At 41.9% G+C, this 16,408-nt stretch overlaps 1 pseudogene; it reads right to left on the bottom strand.

Annotated features, from left to right (window-relative positions):
* Nucleotides 1-13,773: 13,773 nt before the first annotated feature.
* LOC109433783 (glutathione S-transferase Mu 4 pseudogene) lies at nt 13,774-14,904 on the bottom strand (annotated as a pseudogene).
* Nucleotides 14,905-16,408: the final 1,504 nt, after the last annotated feature.

Genomic DNA, 16,408 nt, shown 5'->3' with positions numbered 1-16,408 from the left:
CCTCTGTAGTTGAGATATCTCTCCTGATTTTCAACTGCCACACATGGGTGTGGGACCAGCCAGTTTGGTGTCTCTGCCATTCCTACTAGTCTCAATGTGGTTTTTTCTTTATATCCTTAATTATAAAACTTCTGTTCAGCTAGACTTCAGGTGGCTGTCCAGGTTGATCGTTCTATAATTTAGTTGTAATTTTAATGTGTTCACAGAAGGACATGGGAACAGTGTTTATCTACTCTGCCAGCTTGGATCTCTCAGTCTGAATATTTCTCAAATTGACAATTTCAACAGCTTTATAGGGATTGCAGTATCAGAATAAAAGTAGGGATGTCAAATGTCCTGGTGAAATAATGGGTTTTAGCTTCACTTTTATTTTCTTCCAGAGCCATATAAAAGAATGTTTCTTTTCCCTCTATTATTTGCATCTTGCAAAGCCAGTAAGCTGACCTTATGATTCTATTATCTTTTATTCGCATAGTTCACAAAAGCTAATGTCCAAATTCTATGATTAATTCTTTTGGAAAAATGGATAAGCTTTAAATGTTAATTAATAAAAAACTAGAAATGTAAGGGTTTTGGAAAATATGGCTGTCCAGTGGTTCTCAACACAGTGCTTCATGGAGAAATGAGAAAAATAAGTGTTAAAATTTGTCTTTTAAAACTAAATATAATGATAAAATTCATTTATTCTGATGTGTTTTCCCTAAAATTTGAGTTTTATTAAAATATACTTTTTTTCTATGGAATGTTGCTTATGTTCTCAGTTTTTAAAAAATGTTCTTATTTGGGAAAAATAAAAAAGAAAGGCAAACTCATGTTGAGTTCCTTAATTCCTTTTTTAAAATAGATTTTTAAAATCTCAAGTCTAAGAGCCAGAGACGATTATAAAAACGAACACTTACATAAAGCCAGGCACTGTTCTAAAAGCTTTACAAACAATAATTCATTTAATTATTTCAGCAACTCTATGAGGTGAGTGCTGATACCTATAGATAGGAAAACCTAGGGGGTGGCCGGATAGCTCAGTTGGTTAGAGTGCGAGCTCTCAAAAACAAGGTTGCTGGTTCAATTCCCGCATGGGATGGTGAGCTGGGCCCCCTGCAACTAAAGATTGAAAACGGCAACTGGACTTGGAGCTGAGCTGTGCCCTCCACAACTAGATTGAAGGACAACTCCCTGGAGAAACACACTGTCCCCCAATTTTCCCCAATAAAAAAATATTTAAAAAACCCAACCAAACAAACCTAATTTATCCATAAGGAATCACAGAAACAGAAGGATTAAATAACTTGCCCAAGGTCACGCAGCTAACAAATGATAAAGCTGATCTCAAACCCAGGATTTTGAATCTAATCTCTTCCTAGTTACTCTTAGGAAGAGTTCTAGATACTTTTATTGAGCTAGAAATCTTACCCTGTATTTCAATATCTAGAGGGCATTTTGGCAATATCTACCAAAAGCTTCAAAAATGTGTCTGTGTTTGACCCAGCATTTCTAGAAATTTATTCTAAGGAAACAATCAAAGAATTATGCCAAAATGTATGTACAAGGGTATTAATTGTAGCATTATTTACATTGGAAAAAGACAGAAACTAACCAAATGCCCCCATAGAAGGCATTGCTTAAACATCAGGTAGGGCAGCCGTGCAAAGGAGTACTCAAGTGAACGAAAAAGAAGCTGCTACATAGCAGACCTGGCAAGCTCAGAGGGGACCCACATGGCAGGCCTGACAAGCTCAGTGACCTAAAGCACCCACAACAGGATGATCTGATCATAAATTCCTAACTGGGCAGGTCATGGTGGATAGTCACGCCCAAGGCCTATAGCCTCCTTAGGGAAAGTTTTTAATCTTTACCTTAGCAGCCCTGCCCATTGTTCTTACACTTTTAGGATAGCATACCTTTGAAATGCCAGAGTAATCCTCTTTTTCAGACCCCTTAGAGATACAACCTCCCTCACAGGAGTACACCTGTCAAAACTCCTCCTCTTTACCTTGCTGCCCGCATACCATCTCTATTTGTTGCGTTGTTAAATGTTACCTACTCTGTACCAATGTAAAAAAAGTATGTGTCTCTCCATTTTCCTTTTTATCCAATCCTCAGGATTTCCTGCTTTGCTTTTTCCTGCCTCCTTCATCTACCCCCAATGGATTTCATGTAACCTTCCTTACATGTTCTCCTTTGATTCTAAATATATAAAAGGAACTGCAAATTGCCATTCTCCAGAGCATTTTCTTAATCTGTTGAGATCTTGCTTCTGGGCATGTTCTCAAAATTTGGCTCAGATAAATTCTTATAAGATTCTTCTAAGGGTTTGGATGTTCTTTGTTCCCACTAATAAATTTTTAATTGATTTAGGTCTTAAAACTTTCACCAAGCCCTGGGGTTCATCTGACATGCATTAGGGCTCTCCAATTTTTTTATCTGAATTTCATAGGAGATTTATATATTGCTGTCTCCAATCACCCTATGGATGAAAAAGAGGTGCTATAATAAATCATAAATTCCTAACTGGGCAGGTCATAGCGGGTAATCATGCCCCAGGCTTATGCCTTTTTAGTAAAAGGTTTATCTTTGCCTTAAGGAAACCCTGTCCATTGTTTCTGTGCATCTAGGTTAATATACATTTGAAATGCCTCTTTTTAGACCCCTCATAATTTATGAACCACCCTTTCAGGCCCCTCATTCTAAGGCATAATGACCCTCAAGAGAGCACATAATCTTAATTATCCTGTAATTCCATCCCTGCCTTGCTTCCCCCCCCCTTCACGTAATCTTCCTTATATTTCCTCCTTAATTTCAAATGTATAAAAGAAACTGCAAAAGCATTTCTCCAGAGCACTTGAGATCTTGCTTCCTGACATATGTCATCAGTTTGGCTCCAATAAACTCTTATGAAAATGCTCTACAGGTTTGCACATTTCTTACATTGACACCCCTGATTGAACCTTTTTGTGTTTGTAAAATATGTTCTCATAGATTTACCTACTTTAAGATGAGTAAATGGTCTACATTTGAATAGTAGTCCATCTCCATGCGGAGACAGATGCCTTTTAATTTGTTTTTGAAATGAGGATGTTTGTAGAATATGCCTGCTTTCTTTTCTTTTTTAAAAAAATAAATTTATTGGGGTGACAATGGTTAGCAAAATTATGTAGGTTTCAAGTGTACAATTCTACAATACATCTATATATCACATTGTATGCTTACTACCCAGAGTCAGTTCTCTTTCCATGATCATATATTTGACCCTGTTTACCCTCTTCTACCATCCCCTTATCCCCTTACCCTCTGGTAACCACTAAACTGCCATCTGTGTCTATGAGTTTTTGTTTGTCTTGCTCATTTGTTGCTTTCAGTTTTATATCACACATATGAGTGAAGTCATATGTTCTCGACTTACTGTCTGACTTATTTTGCTTAGCATAATAATCTCAAGATCCACCCATGTTGTCGCAAATGGCAGTATTTCATCTTTCCTTATGGCAGAGTAGTATTACATTGTGTACATGAGGTACGACAATTAAGTTCATGAATGAATCCTAGAAAAAGTGCTATATACCTCATTGCTGAATATCACTACTGTCACCTTCAAAGTACTTCCCTTGGGAAACTATGCACTGTCGCCAGTGCCTAGTTCACCCTTCAAAGCAATTTTGGAACTCTTTTTCTGGAATGGTCATCAGAGCTGTTGTCATATTACCCTTGATGTCCTGAATGTCATCAAAATGTCTTCCTTTCAAGATTTCTGTTATCTTTGGGTAAAGAAAGAAGTCACTGGGGGCCAGATCAGGTGAGTAGGGAGGGTGTTCCAATACAGCTTTGTTTACTGGCTAAAAGTTCCTTCACAGACAGTGCCCTGTGAGCTAGTGCATTGTCGTGATACAAGAGCCATGAATTGTTGGCGAAAAGTTCAGGTTGTTCTTACCTAACTTTTTCACACAGCCTTTTCAGCACTTCCAAATAGTAAACTTGGTTAACTGTTTGTCCAGTTGGTACAAATTCATAATGAATAGTCCTTCGGATATCAAAAAGTTAACAACATGGTCTTGACTCTCGATTTGGACTGACAGAAATTTTTTGGTCGTGGAGAATTGGCTGACTTTCATTGTGCACTTTGACGGTTTGTTTCAGGGTTGTATTGATACACCCATGTTTAATCACCAGTGATAACATGGCCTGAAACATCATCTTGCCTCTCCAAAAGGTGTTGGCAAACTTCGACTCTCCTTTGCTTTTCATTGGTGAGCTCCTTCGGGACCATTTTTGCACACACCTTTCTCATGCCAAGATTTTCAGTTAAAATTTTCCTGTTTCTCTGTCGATATTTACCTGGTCTGCTATGCTTCTCATAGTCAGCCGATGATTTGGACATATCGACAAATTTTTGCAATGTTTGTTACCGGCCATCCTGACCTCTCTCCATCAGAAAAATGTTTAATCCATTTGTTTTTTGTTTTTTTCCCCCTTATTTCCCTTCTTCCGTGTCCCCCATCACCACCACCACCGCACCCCCCTCCAGCTTAAGCTGTTGTTTCTCAGTCTAGTTGTGTAGGACACAGATCCGTGGCCCATGATGGTATGATGAGCCTTGCACTCCCGCCGGCTGAGGCAGTCAGTCACTGGTCGCTCTTGAACCGGTGACCTCGTCGTTAGGAGCACGGTGCTCCAAACACCTGAGCAATCGGGCTGGCCACATTTAATCCCTTTGTACACTGCCATTTTCTTCATGGCATTATCCCGATAAACTTGGACTAACATGTCGGATTTCACGTTCACTCTTACCAAGTTTAACAAGAAATTTAATGTTTGTTCGTTGCTTTAATTTGAGCTCAGATATTCTCGCGATGGCACACATAAACAGGCAAGGACAATAATGAATGCCATTCCGCAAGACACTGCCACACATTGACATGAACACAACTGTGAGACACTGATATCCCAAGGTTATGAAACCTTTCTGGGCTGTCTGTACAGTGCTGCCAATGTAAGTGCACAGTGGCAAGTTTGCGAACTTAATTGTCAGATCTCATATATACCACATCTTCTTTATCCAATCATCTATGGAAGGACACCTTGGCAGCCATCGACAAAACAAATACACAACCAACTGAATGGGAGAAGATATTTGCAAACAACACCTCTGATAAGGGACTAATATCCAAAATATATAAGGAACTCATACAACTCAACAACAAAAAGACAAACAATCCAATTAAAAAATAGGCAGAGGACATGAACAGGAATTTCTCCCAAGAAGATATACAAACAGCCAACAGATATATGAAAAAATGCTCAACTTCACTAGCTATTAGGGAAATGCAAATCAAAGCCACAAGGAGATATCACCTTACACATGTTAGAAAGGTTATCATCAACAAGACAAATACCGTGTTTCCCCGAAAATAAGATCTAGCCAGACATTCAGCTCTCATGTGTCTTTTGGAGCAAAAATTAAAACAACATAAGACTGGGTCTGATATTAATTTTTGCTCCAAAAGATGCATGAGAGCTGATTGTCTGGCTAGGTCATATTTTCGGGGAAACACAGTATTAGCAAGTGTTAGACAGGCTGTGGAGAAAAAGGAACCCTAGTAAACTGCTGGTGGGAATGTAAATTGGTGCAGCCACGATGGAAAACAGTATGAGGTTCCTCAAAATATTAAGAATAGAACTACCATTTGACCCAGCAATCCCTTTCCTGGGTATTGATCCAAAAAATCTGAAAACATTTATCCATAAAGATATGCATATTCTGATGTGTATTGCAGCATTATTTGAAGTGGCTAAGCCTATTTCCAATACTAGCTCTCTAGTTATGGTATAGTAATGAATGTTCCCATTTGGGTTTTCTTGGCTGGCCAAACTTGCCAGCCTGTCTCCAATATATTTCTTCTAATAAACACATCCAGACTTCCCCATGTTAAACTGGCCGTTAATCTGCAGGCTTCCCAAGAGGGAGATTCCTCTCCATTATATTTAATTCTGCTTTATATATCAATAACTACGTACAAACTTTTTGGGTTCAATCAACCAGTCTTCTTTGAAACTACTGGAAGAGGTAAGTGGATTACTGACTAGTGGGTACAACACAAATAACTTTTCACAATTAAAAACTCTTAAAAATGTGACTGTATCTGGTATAACGGCTGTTAAAGAATAGAATTTAACTGAGTCACTTTGGAGATCTAATCGGCTTTACCAAGTGCATCGTGAACCAGGCAGCATACCTTGTAGCAACTAGAAGGGCCCTGAGATGACCTGTACAACATGAAAGATTTTTCTAGGCAGAAAGAGGTGGGACTAAGAGGTTAAAAGAGTGGATTATTTCAGGCAAGGACACCATCCCTTAGGGAACGGCAGGGGGATCTCATCAGGCAGAAGACCTCGCTCGTGTTGATCGGGAAACTCCTGTCTGATTGGTTTAAAATTTCACTCCTGGAAGAGCTGTGACTGCAGTTACATTCGTTATAGAGTTTTGATTTAGTGATGTGGCTTAGCATTAAGTGACCCCATTTTGGCCTGGTCTTTTTTTTTTTAACAAGGAAGAGGTAGTTGCTTTCACAGACAACTGTGAATTTGTTTTAGCTGTTCACTAGTTGTGGGATTCTGGCAAGTTATTGGTCTTTCTGAGCATTAGATTTCTTGTCTGTAAAATGGAAATTATCACCTTTCAGGTGGTTATGAGGCTTACATGAGATACACTTAAGCACACAACAAATGTTGACATAAAAGGAGTATGTTTGATTTAGATAGGGAGTCAGGGAACTTTCCATCCATTTAATTCTTTCTCTGCATCCATCATCCCAAATACTGGAGGTCATTTCAGGCATTTCATATAACAGAGGGATAGAAATGTATTAGACTCCTAATTTCAAAATGTTTCCTATTTTTTACCCTCAGAAATTCTCTGACTTAACATTTATTTAGAATTTTACAACTCACATGAAAGATAATATTATACTAACACTTTGCTGTGTAAACCATGCAAAGCTCTCTAGCCAAAAGCAATAAATTTCACTCTGGCAAGATCAAAGACTATTCAAATAATATGAGTATAAAGGATTGCACAACTTTTTCAACTTATGGTCCATTTATACACAGGCTCACTGCATTGCTCCCGAGCCTTTTGGTGAAGCTCATTGCCATAGAAAAAGCACCTCAATTGTTTTCTGGTGGTGGCAGTCGTTTTATGGAATTCTATTTTCATCCTTTCTCTCCCTCCTTTTTCCCCTCCCTCTCTTCTCCCATCCTCTCCCCCTACCCCCCAAGATTTCCTTGGCCCTCCCTGTCTGAGTTGAGTGCCTTTTCTATAGGTTTCCATAGTCTTTGAACTGGCAAGAACTCTGAGTATTCCTGGCAAACACCCACCCCCTGGCCCCCAACACCCACAGCTGTGCCACTGCTATCGGCCCTGGGGTCCTGTACTAATCCCACCATGCCTTTCTCCACACTTATGTCAATCCTGATTTCCCAGGTCATCTCTCATCTTTTGAACTCTGATCTCCACATGGCCTCATATACCCCTTTTCTGACTCTATGTCTCACTCATCCCCAACTTCTGAAAACCTTCCACAGTGACCTCACAGCATCCCCTCTATACCTTACTTTTCTGACTGTTCTTTTCTACTTTATGCTTCTGATTGTTCTTTTCTACTTCCCTCACTTCTCATGCCATGGGCCTACAAGTGCTGTGGGTACTATAGACTGAATGTCTACGTGCCCCCAAATTCACATGTTGAAACCTAACCCCCAATGTGAGGGTATTAGAAAGTGGGGCCTTTAGGAGGTGATTAGGTTATGAGGGCGGAGCCCTTATGAATCAGATTAGTGCCTTATAAAAGAGACTTCAGAGAGCTCCCTCACCCCTTCTCCTGGGGAGCACACAGGAGAAGTTGGCCTTCTAGAACCAGGAAGCTAGTTTTCACCAGACATCAAGTCTGCTGGCATTTTGATCTTGGAATTCTGGCCTCTAGAACTGTGGGAAATAAATTTTGGTTGTGTACAAAGCACTCAGCCTACAGTGTTTTTGTTACAGCAGCCCACACAGACTAAGATGTGGGTTGTCCTCATAACTGCGTCCAGACCGTTTCCCCTCCTCCTCCTCAGTTCTCGTCAGCTCCTGACTCTGACGTCATCAGATGACACCTCACCTTTTGTCTTCTACTGCCTCCTCCTTCCAACACATACTTTCATTTCTTATGATTTTAGCTTCACATCCCTCTCTCCTTCACGACGTCTGCCATACTTCTTGATGGTTATTTTATCCTCATAGGTTATTTTTGTTGATATCTGGTCTTGGTTTTCTTTGGATTCTCCTCCTCTGATGACCTTGTCCCAACCCTGCTTCATGCCACTCACTCCCATGGTCAGTCCTTAGACGTGGTCATCACTAATAATTGTAACCAGTCCCTAATCTCAGTCTCAAGTGCCAGCTATTATTGTTAATATTACTATTTTTACAGAATTTATGGAGTTACCACAGGCAAATAGATTATAGTCTTTCAGTCCATTTGCTCTCTTCAGGGGTGCAGTGTGGATGAGTTTGGTGATAAGATACCTGAGAAGAGAAGCAAGAGGAGCTGACCAGTGAAGGAATGAAGGGCTTTGAATTAAGCCAGGAAGGAAGAGGTAAGCCTGGGGGACAGGAGAGTAGAGAACAATGTTCTATTCTGGAAGGAAAGGATGGCCACCTGCATGTCAGAAGGTGGGACATCACCAAGGAACAGTAGATAGATTATAAACTAGAGGGTTGGAGGGCCAGCAAGGGTGAAATAGATTAAAGGCAGCCCCCGGGGATCCAGGGAGAAGAAAATGTTCCAGAACACACAGTAGGGGCTGAATAAATATTTGTTGAATAAATGAATAGATGATAGGATTCCAGGCTTAGGGTTTTGCTGTTTTCTTAACCTGTTTTAGACTGAGAAGTGCAAAGGTGTCATATTTTAGGTAGGTGTGGGGGTGGGGAAGGGCAAGGCTTCTGCTGGCTTCTTGTGCAAGTTGGAAACCGCTCCAGGTTTGGGCAGATGGATTAGAAAAGGGCTTTCACTTTTTCAGGTTCTAGGCAGCTTTGTGTCAGCAATGTGTGGTCTGGATTTCAGCACCTTATCTCTGTGCCTAGGTTGGCAGTTGGTGGGTAAGGTAATAATTTGGTAAGGGTCTAACATTCGTACTTGACACTCTCCCCTTCCAGTAGTCATTATACTGCTTGGATCTGGGCTGCTGCAATCTCCGAATCCTAAAATACTTCTGGGTTCTCTGCCGTGACACACCTTTTGCTATAACAGTTGAGGTCAAGGTCTAGTTTGAAACAAAAATGAAGAGTTGGGTAGAAAAACAGAAAGAAGAGAAAAATGGGTTTATATGGGGCTTCTCTTTGCTTTCTGTGTCAGACATCATTACAGACACTTACCTCATTTTCAATCCTCACAACTATCTTGCCAGGCAAATATTAATTACCCCCTACTCACTGATGTTCAAGGTCATGGAGCAAGGAGTGGAGTTGAGATTCAAACTCAAGGTATCCCACTCTGCCACATGTTTGCTCTATTTTCTTCTGGCGAAATACGCTCCTAGATGCAAACTCACTGAAGTTAGGCCTGACTTTGTTTTTTCACCCTTGTGTCTTTCCCAGAGTTTGGCACCATCCCTGACACTAAGAAATGCTACATTAAGGTCCATGGTTGGAACAGAATGAGGATGAGCAAGGGCTGCTGATGACCAGTGTTCCCCTCTCCTTGCAGTCATTTCGTCCTGGGCATCAATCATGAGAAGGCTGACTTCAGGATACGCCCCTTCTACCGTCCCCTCCTAAGGAAATGCGTCTCATTTTAGAAATCTGTCTTGTTCGATGAGCTGTGGTCATGTTGACCCCAAGGGAGATCTGGAAACATTCATTTCCTAGCGGCTCTCACAGTTACTGGGGGCTAACAGTTTCCCTAATGTCTCCGATTGCTCTTATTGGCTTTTGCACCTAGACATGTATCTGAGGATACTTAAGAAAGGTATTTTTCAGCCCTTTTTAAAAATTGACCTCAATACGGCACTAGACAGCCTGTGTATCTTCAAATTATCCAATTCAATTCAATAATCTTGAAATGCTTAATAAACCATTCATTGCCGGTTTTAAGTTTAAATTGATATGATGCAACTTCAACAAACTTTTAAATCCACTCCCTGATGTTAGCTTTCTTTTGGTTTTCAAACGTGTCCAAGCCATAGAGTGGTAAATGGCAAGGCTGGGATTGGAAGCCTTTGAGGTTTGGATTTGAATGGTGACTGTTGACAAGCTGGCTCAGTTTCTTAGTCTCTATAATAAAAAGATCCAATTTTTAATCACCTACCAGATTCTAGGAACTTTTTTCATCTGTAAATTGGGATAATAATAGCATCTACTTAGTTCTTAAGTGTTGTCTTGAAGATGACATGAGGGCATGTGTGTAATGTCCTTCCAATGAAGGCTGGGTTATTGTAAGTGCTGAGAATAATGGTAGTCACTGTAATTGCCGTTAGTAAAGCCTTGTCTGCCAAGAAATATGGCTAGCCACAAAAATGCAATGCTACCCTCGCCATTTTCATTTTAAATGGTACTGTTCTGAAGAATGTTTGCAAACATATCACAAATACTCTTCTAAAATTTTTTAAATAAACTTTGGATTTTGAAAGATAATCAATTTATTGCAGATTTCCAAAAAAGTTGCAAGATGATACAGAGAATTCCCCTATATCCCTTACCTGCATCTCACGTTACAATGGTACATTCATCGCCCCTAAGAAGACAACATTGGTACATTTCTATTAACTAAACCCCAAACTTTTTTCATATTTCACTAATGTTGTTTTTCTGTTCCAAGAACCAGTACAGGATACCACCCTGCATTTGGCAATGCTCCCTTTGGAACTAAGCAATCACTTCTTTTGTTAGCCTTATCTCTGTGCCTGCCCATGAAAAGTGCCACAGCAAGCGCCTTGGGTACCCCAGCTCTGGCATCTGCGGCTTGCTGCCCTGCACTTTTCTGACCAAATGCTTTCTTACACTCTGACAGATCCATGGGACTCGTTCACAACAGTGTTCATAGCTGTGTGACCTGACTTAATTCCTCTAGGAATCCTCGGTTTTCTCATCTGTACAATGGGGTAATGATATTTCTTACAGGGATTCCTGAAAAAATGTCCATTATAGCTTTTGTCATATCGTTATGTTTTCTCTTCAGATCACAAACCATCCTAATTCCTGATTCTGTCCATACTTTTTCAGTCATCTAATGTTATTTCAGATTCTACTCAGTTTATTAGATGAATATGCTGACCCTGAGGCTGCCTACTTGCCAGAGAAGTTTAATAAATGATCCTTTTTAAGTGCTTTGCTACTTTCCTTCCCTTATAGAAAATATTTGGGGAGTACATAGACAATGAGAGAATCTGAAGTACCAGACTCCCAAGCTGTCTTCCAATTCCTTTCCCAGCCTTTATTTTGGGCTTTCTTATTCCTAGAACTCCCACCATACTGCCTACAAATAGGAGAAGGCCCACCCATCCATCTGCTATGAGTAGGGAGGTAACAAAACTGTCAGCTATGGTTGAGGATAAGCGATTTCGAGTATTTGAGTTATCTTCAGTGGGATGCACGTGGGTCACACGGTCTAATCAGGAAATTTCATGCAATCTGACATTTCCCATCAGAGTTGCTTAGGAACCTAAGGAAGGATCTGACTCTGAGGGGCAGGACAGTATACATTAGACAGTCCTGGGTCCAGCCATCTGCTTTAAGTAAATTAAGAGCATAACCCATATGGGATTTATCTAAAATAGCGACTCTCATTTTTTTTCCCTCTTCTCATTTTTATTCCTCTTTATCTGGTTTAAATTGGTTTAACTTTGCATAAAACATCGCAGCTGTCTTTATCCTGTGCTTTATGACTTTCCTACCCTTCTCCTCCCCGTTTAGGCAGCCAGCCTCAGCGTCTGCTAAGGCCTACTAGTGAGGTCCTCTTTAATGGCTAATGATTTTAACATTTTATTTTGAGAATTGCCTGATTGGAGGCTAATGCATTTTGACTCGGTGTTCTTTAGCTATCTCAGCTATGCCTCTGCAGTGTGTCCTTCACCCTTCTGCCCACTGTCATTTATCACCTTCTTTAGTATCTCCCCTTCTCAGTCCCAACGGACTTCTCTGATCAGTTTCCTCGCATCTGTCCTCCCATCATCATCGGTTTTCGTTTTCAATCTTTGCCCACCAGTCATCTTTATAAACCGCTTTCATCATGCCACTCTCTTGCTCAAAACTCTGCACTGCTTACAGGATGAGCCAGATGTTTCTACCTTAAATTCCTCCATCAATTGCCAACCTGCTTTTAAACCTCATCTACTTCTTACCAGCTTTCCCCTCACTTCAGGCAGTCTGGTCTCTTCACCTCCTTCAGAGCGCACCTCCTTTGTCCTGCCTCATTTATTGTAGTCTTTTAAAATCATAGCCTGCTTTGCTGAATGGATGTTTCTAATTCAACTGTAAACACCTGGAAAGCATTGTTAGACTTTTTTGTGGTCCCCCACCCCATGCTTATCACAATTCTAGACACCAGGAGGTGTTCATTAAATCCTGGATGATCGAATGAACGAACGAATGAACTGCTTTGTCATGGTTATGCTTCTAGTTCGGTGAGACAAAAGTTAAGACAAGTAAGTAAAATATGTAGTTGGAAGGGGGTTGCCAAGGTAAATGAGATAGTCAGGAATGGCTTCCCGGGACAACAGTTGGGGAAAAACATCATAGTGGTGAATCTGAATTCTGTAAGACCGAGTTTTAATCGTTAAAAAAACAAACAAACTCCATTCCAGGGCATAGCACAGTAACATGCACACGTATGATGAATACAGTTGCAATGGCATATATCATGGTGTCACCAAAAACACAGAATACCAGTCAAATGAGATGTTTTTGTGTGTGTGCAAGTTATGTTGTCCTAAAGGTGGACAAAGCCACCCATTTAAATTCCCACTTTAAACTGTACACAATATTGTGGGGGTGAGGTGGGGGGAGTAAAAAAAGAAAGAAAGAGCTTCATGACACTGAATTTGTTTAGCATAGATATGCTCATAGACTGTAGGAAAACAGTAAGGACAGAGCTGACGTGAACATTCAGTGGAATGCGATACCGAGGGCTGGCTCTCTCCTGGAGCCTGTGTGGAGGACCAGAGCAGCTGAGCTGGAGCTGGATCCAGTGGGGTGCAGCCCGGGGATGGTCCAAGCCCGCTGGAGCAGGAGGGAGTTATCCTGGGTCTGAGCGGCTTCTGGGGCCAAGGCCCATCAGAGAGGGGGAGTCACCCAGCAGACAGGGAAGCTGCTGCCAGCAGGACGTCAAGGTGTCTCAGAGATCTGCTCCCCAAGAATCACTTCAGTTTGCAAAGTTCATCGACGTTGAATGACACCAGGAGCCTTAACATTTTTATTTTCTTTCACCTATTAATTTCGCAGCGAGGAGCCTAGTGTAAGGAGGTCGTCAGAGATGCAAGTGGAGGGTTATGTACTCGGCGTTCAGGCGTGTATTACTCCACAAAACAGTAGTTGTGCATTCATCAAAAGTGCTTTAAAAACAGCATAGGAAAAGGCACCTATTGTGTTAAGTAAAATTTTAAAAAAGCAAAATTTTATAATGAATGTAAGTATCATTCTAATGTATAAAATAAAATTATATTCACTTATTCATCAAACATCCATTAATATCAACACATAGGTGTTTCAGACACTGTGGTGGTAGGTGCTGAATAGACATTTTTTTTCCCTTGTGATTAAGGCTTTACGAGGGATCACGCACATCTGGGCAGGGTCCACGTTGGGTGAGCAGGGCCTGCACCCCAGACCAATACTAGTCTTCAGGGCAGAGCTGGGAGCTCAGCGTTGAGCTCTTCAGGCCAGGGGTCCAGTTGGGCTCCAGTTGGTTTGTGTTTGCCTCTTCCAGAAAGAGCAACCAGAGGAAGGTCAGTCTGGTTGGTGTTAGTGCAGGAAGGACAATGTTAGCGGGGAGACTTCACTGAGAAAACTGGGGTGCTGTAGAGTTTTCAGATCCTGGGTGAATTGGGATTGGGGAAGGGAAAGGGGCCAAATAAGGCCTGAGTGAAGGAAAGAATGACAAAGAAACAAGACAGCTGGTTCCGGTGTTTCAGGGCTATCCGGCTCTCCTTCAGGGCCCACGCATAGCAAGCACGGCACTGGCTTCTCGCACCCATCTCCTGGCTGTAAAGGCCCTGCTTGTTTTCCCAGACACCATCTTTGAGTACCCAGGGCTTGGGAGGAAGCACCTGGACTTCATGTAGGCCGAGATCTTCTTCAGGCCCTGGAAGCAGGCCACAAAGGCTTCAGGTTCGGGAATGCCTCCAGGCACTTGGGCTCAAACATACAGGTGTGGGATGCAGGTCTAGGATGTTCTAAGCCAGGAAATCCACCTAGGTGAGCTTGTGCCCTGCAAAGCAAGACCTCTTCCCCAGAAACTGTGCGAAGAGCTTCGTCTTTTCAGGGAGCGCCTTCAAGGACACAGACTTCAGTTTCTCAAAGTCAGGGCTGTAGCAAACCCTGGCCAGCTGATTGGACGAGTCCATAACCTCTGTCTCCAAAATGTCTTCGTGACTCTTCTCCTGCTCCGTCTCCCCACATAGGTTATCCTCGCGAGCAATGTAGCAAAGGATGACCTTGCTCTGGGTGAGCCAGTGAGTCCCGTCAATTAAGTAGGGCAGATTGGGGAAGTCCAGGCCCAGCGTGAACTTGTCACTCAGCCACTGGCTTCTGTCATAGCCGGGAGCATGCCCCACGAACCTGTACTTCTCCTCATAGGTTGAGGCTGTGTACTCCAGGAGCAGGCGGATGGCATCAGCCAGCCTGCACATGTCCCAGTAACCCAAAATCATGGCCATGGGCAGTGTTTCATGGCTTCGAGGCACTCAGAGACGTGCTGGAAGTTGAATAGATGAACTTTTATGTAGATGGGAGTGTGTGTTCATAGAAAAAAGACTGGAAGGAAACACTACAAAATATTAACAATGGTTCTAAGTGATTGATTTACTGTAATTTTAATTTTATTCTTTGTATTTCCTCTAATTTCTATATTTCCTGCCCAGTATATATGTCTTTCAAATGGGAAAAAACTACCATGATTATAAATACTGGGGAACAATTAACTTTGGGCGTTCCCAAGTAAATAAAATTGTTAAGACACTGTTTCCCTTTGTGAATTCTAAGGTACAAAGCCACCTTAGGACAGGTTGCGTTTCCCTGTGGAGTGCCCCCCCCCACATCACTGTCTAAATGTTTCTCCTTTCTGGAAGAAGCGAACATAAACCAGCAGAGCAGGTATATGGCCGTGAGGCGCAGCTCTTCAGAGCCGGGCAGTTTTGAATCTGGGATTAGTAGTTGCAGCGGGACAAACGGACCACTTGGGCGGCCCTCACATGTGCCAGTTCAGAGTCATAGGAGGACACGCACGGAATCTGATACCTCTGGATGGAAACAAAGCAAAGCATGGAAAAAAAAAAGATGCTTTTGTGCCAAGCAAGGTTTCTAGGCAACAACTCACTTAACTACTTCAGTGTCCCTAATCATTCAGCTTTGCTGGCCTTTAGAGCCTGTCTGATAAGCTCATCAGATTTCCGCAGTGAAAGGGCTGACATATGCAGATGAGGCAGGTCAACATTTGGCTCCTGCCTCGCTTTCCAGCCTCATCACCCTCTCACTCCTCCTGTTCCTGTCCTAACAAGAGGCTGTCTTGGTGTCTCTTGGCTTTCCTATCCCCGTGCTGGTCCCTCTGCCTGGAATGCCTTTTTCTGGACCTGGCAGTCTCTTTAAAATTTAGTTCTAGTTTCACTTCCTCTGGTACCCTTTTCTTGCACCACCGTCTCCTCCAACTCTCCCCGACATACCTCAGTTAAGCACAGAGCACCACATGTACACCTGCATGAGAGGGTCCTTGTTTCTTTAGAAATCCATGTGTGAGCTCTCCAAGGGCAAGGAGATCCATCTTTGTTCCCATTGTCTGGCACACAGTGGGACTCACTAAGTGTATATTGGAGCCAAGGTTTTCTCAGTGGGGGATATACATGGCTTCTTAGGAGCCCAAAATGAATGCTGAGTTCCATCCATATCCATCAGTCCATCCATCAATTCTTCCATCCAACAACCCTTGTCAAATGCCTACTATGAGCTAGCATTGAGACAGACACGGCCACTGTCACCATGGAGGTTATGACCTAAAGGGAAGACGACACTGAACAAATAATTACAGCTTTATTTTCCTCCATAGTACTTATCGTGACCTGGAATTTAATTATATATATATATATTTTTATTGTCTACCTCTGGTATAAGCTCTAGGAAAGCAGGGGCTTTATCTCATTTGCCACTGTGCCTAAAACAATGCCTGCC

This window comes from Rhinolophus sinicus, chromosome 1, assembly GCF_057876585.1.
Source record: "Rhinolophus sinicus isolate RSI-liver-muscle chromosome 1, RSI-T2T, whole genome shotgun sequence".
In the NCBI taxonomy this organism is placed as follows: Eukaryota; Metazoa; Chordata; class Mammalia; order Chiroptera; family Rhinolophidae; genus Rhinolophus; species Rhinolophus sinicus.
The sequence above is the reverse complement of the archived record's forward strand: the minus strand, read 5'-3'. Positions and strand labels throughout refer to the sequence as shown.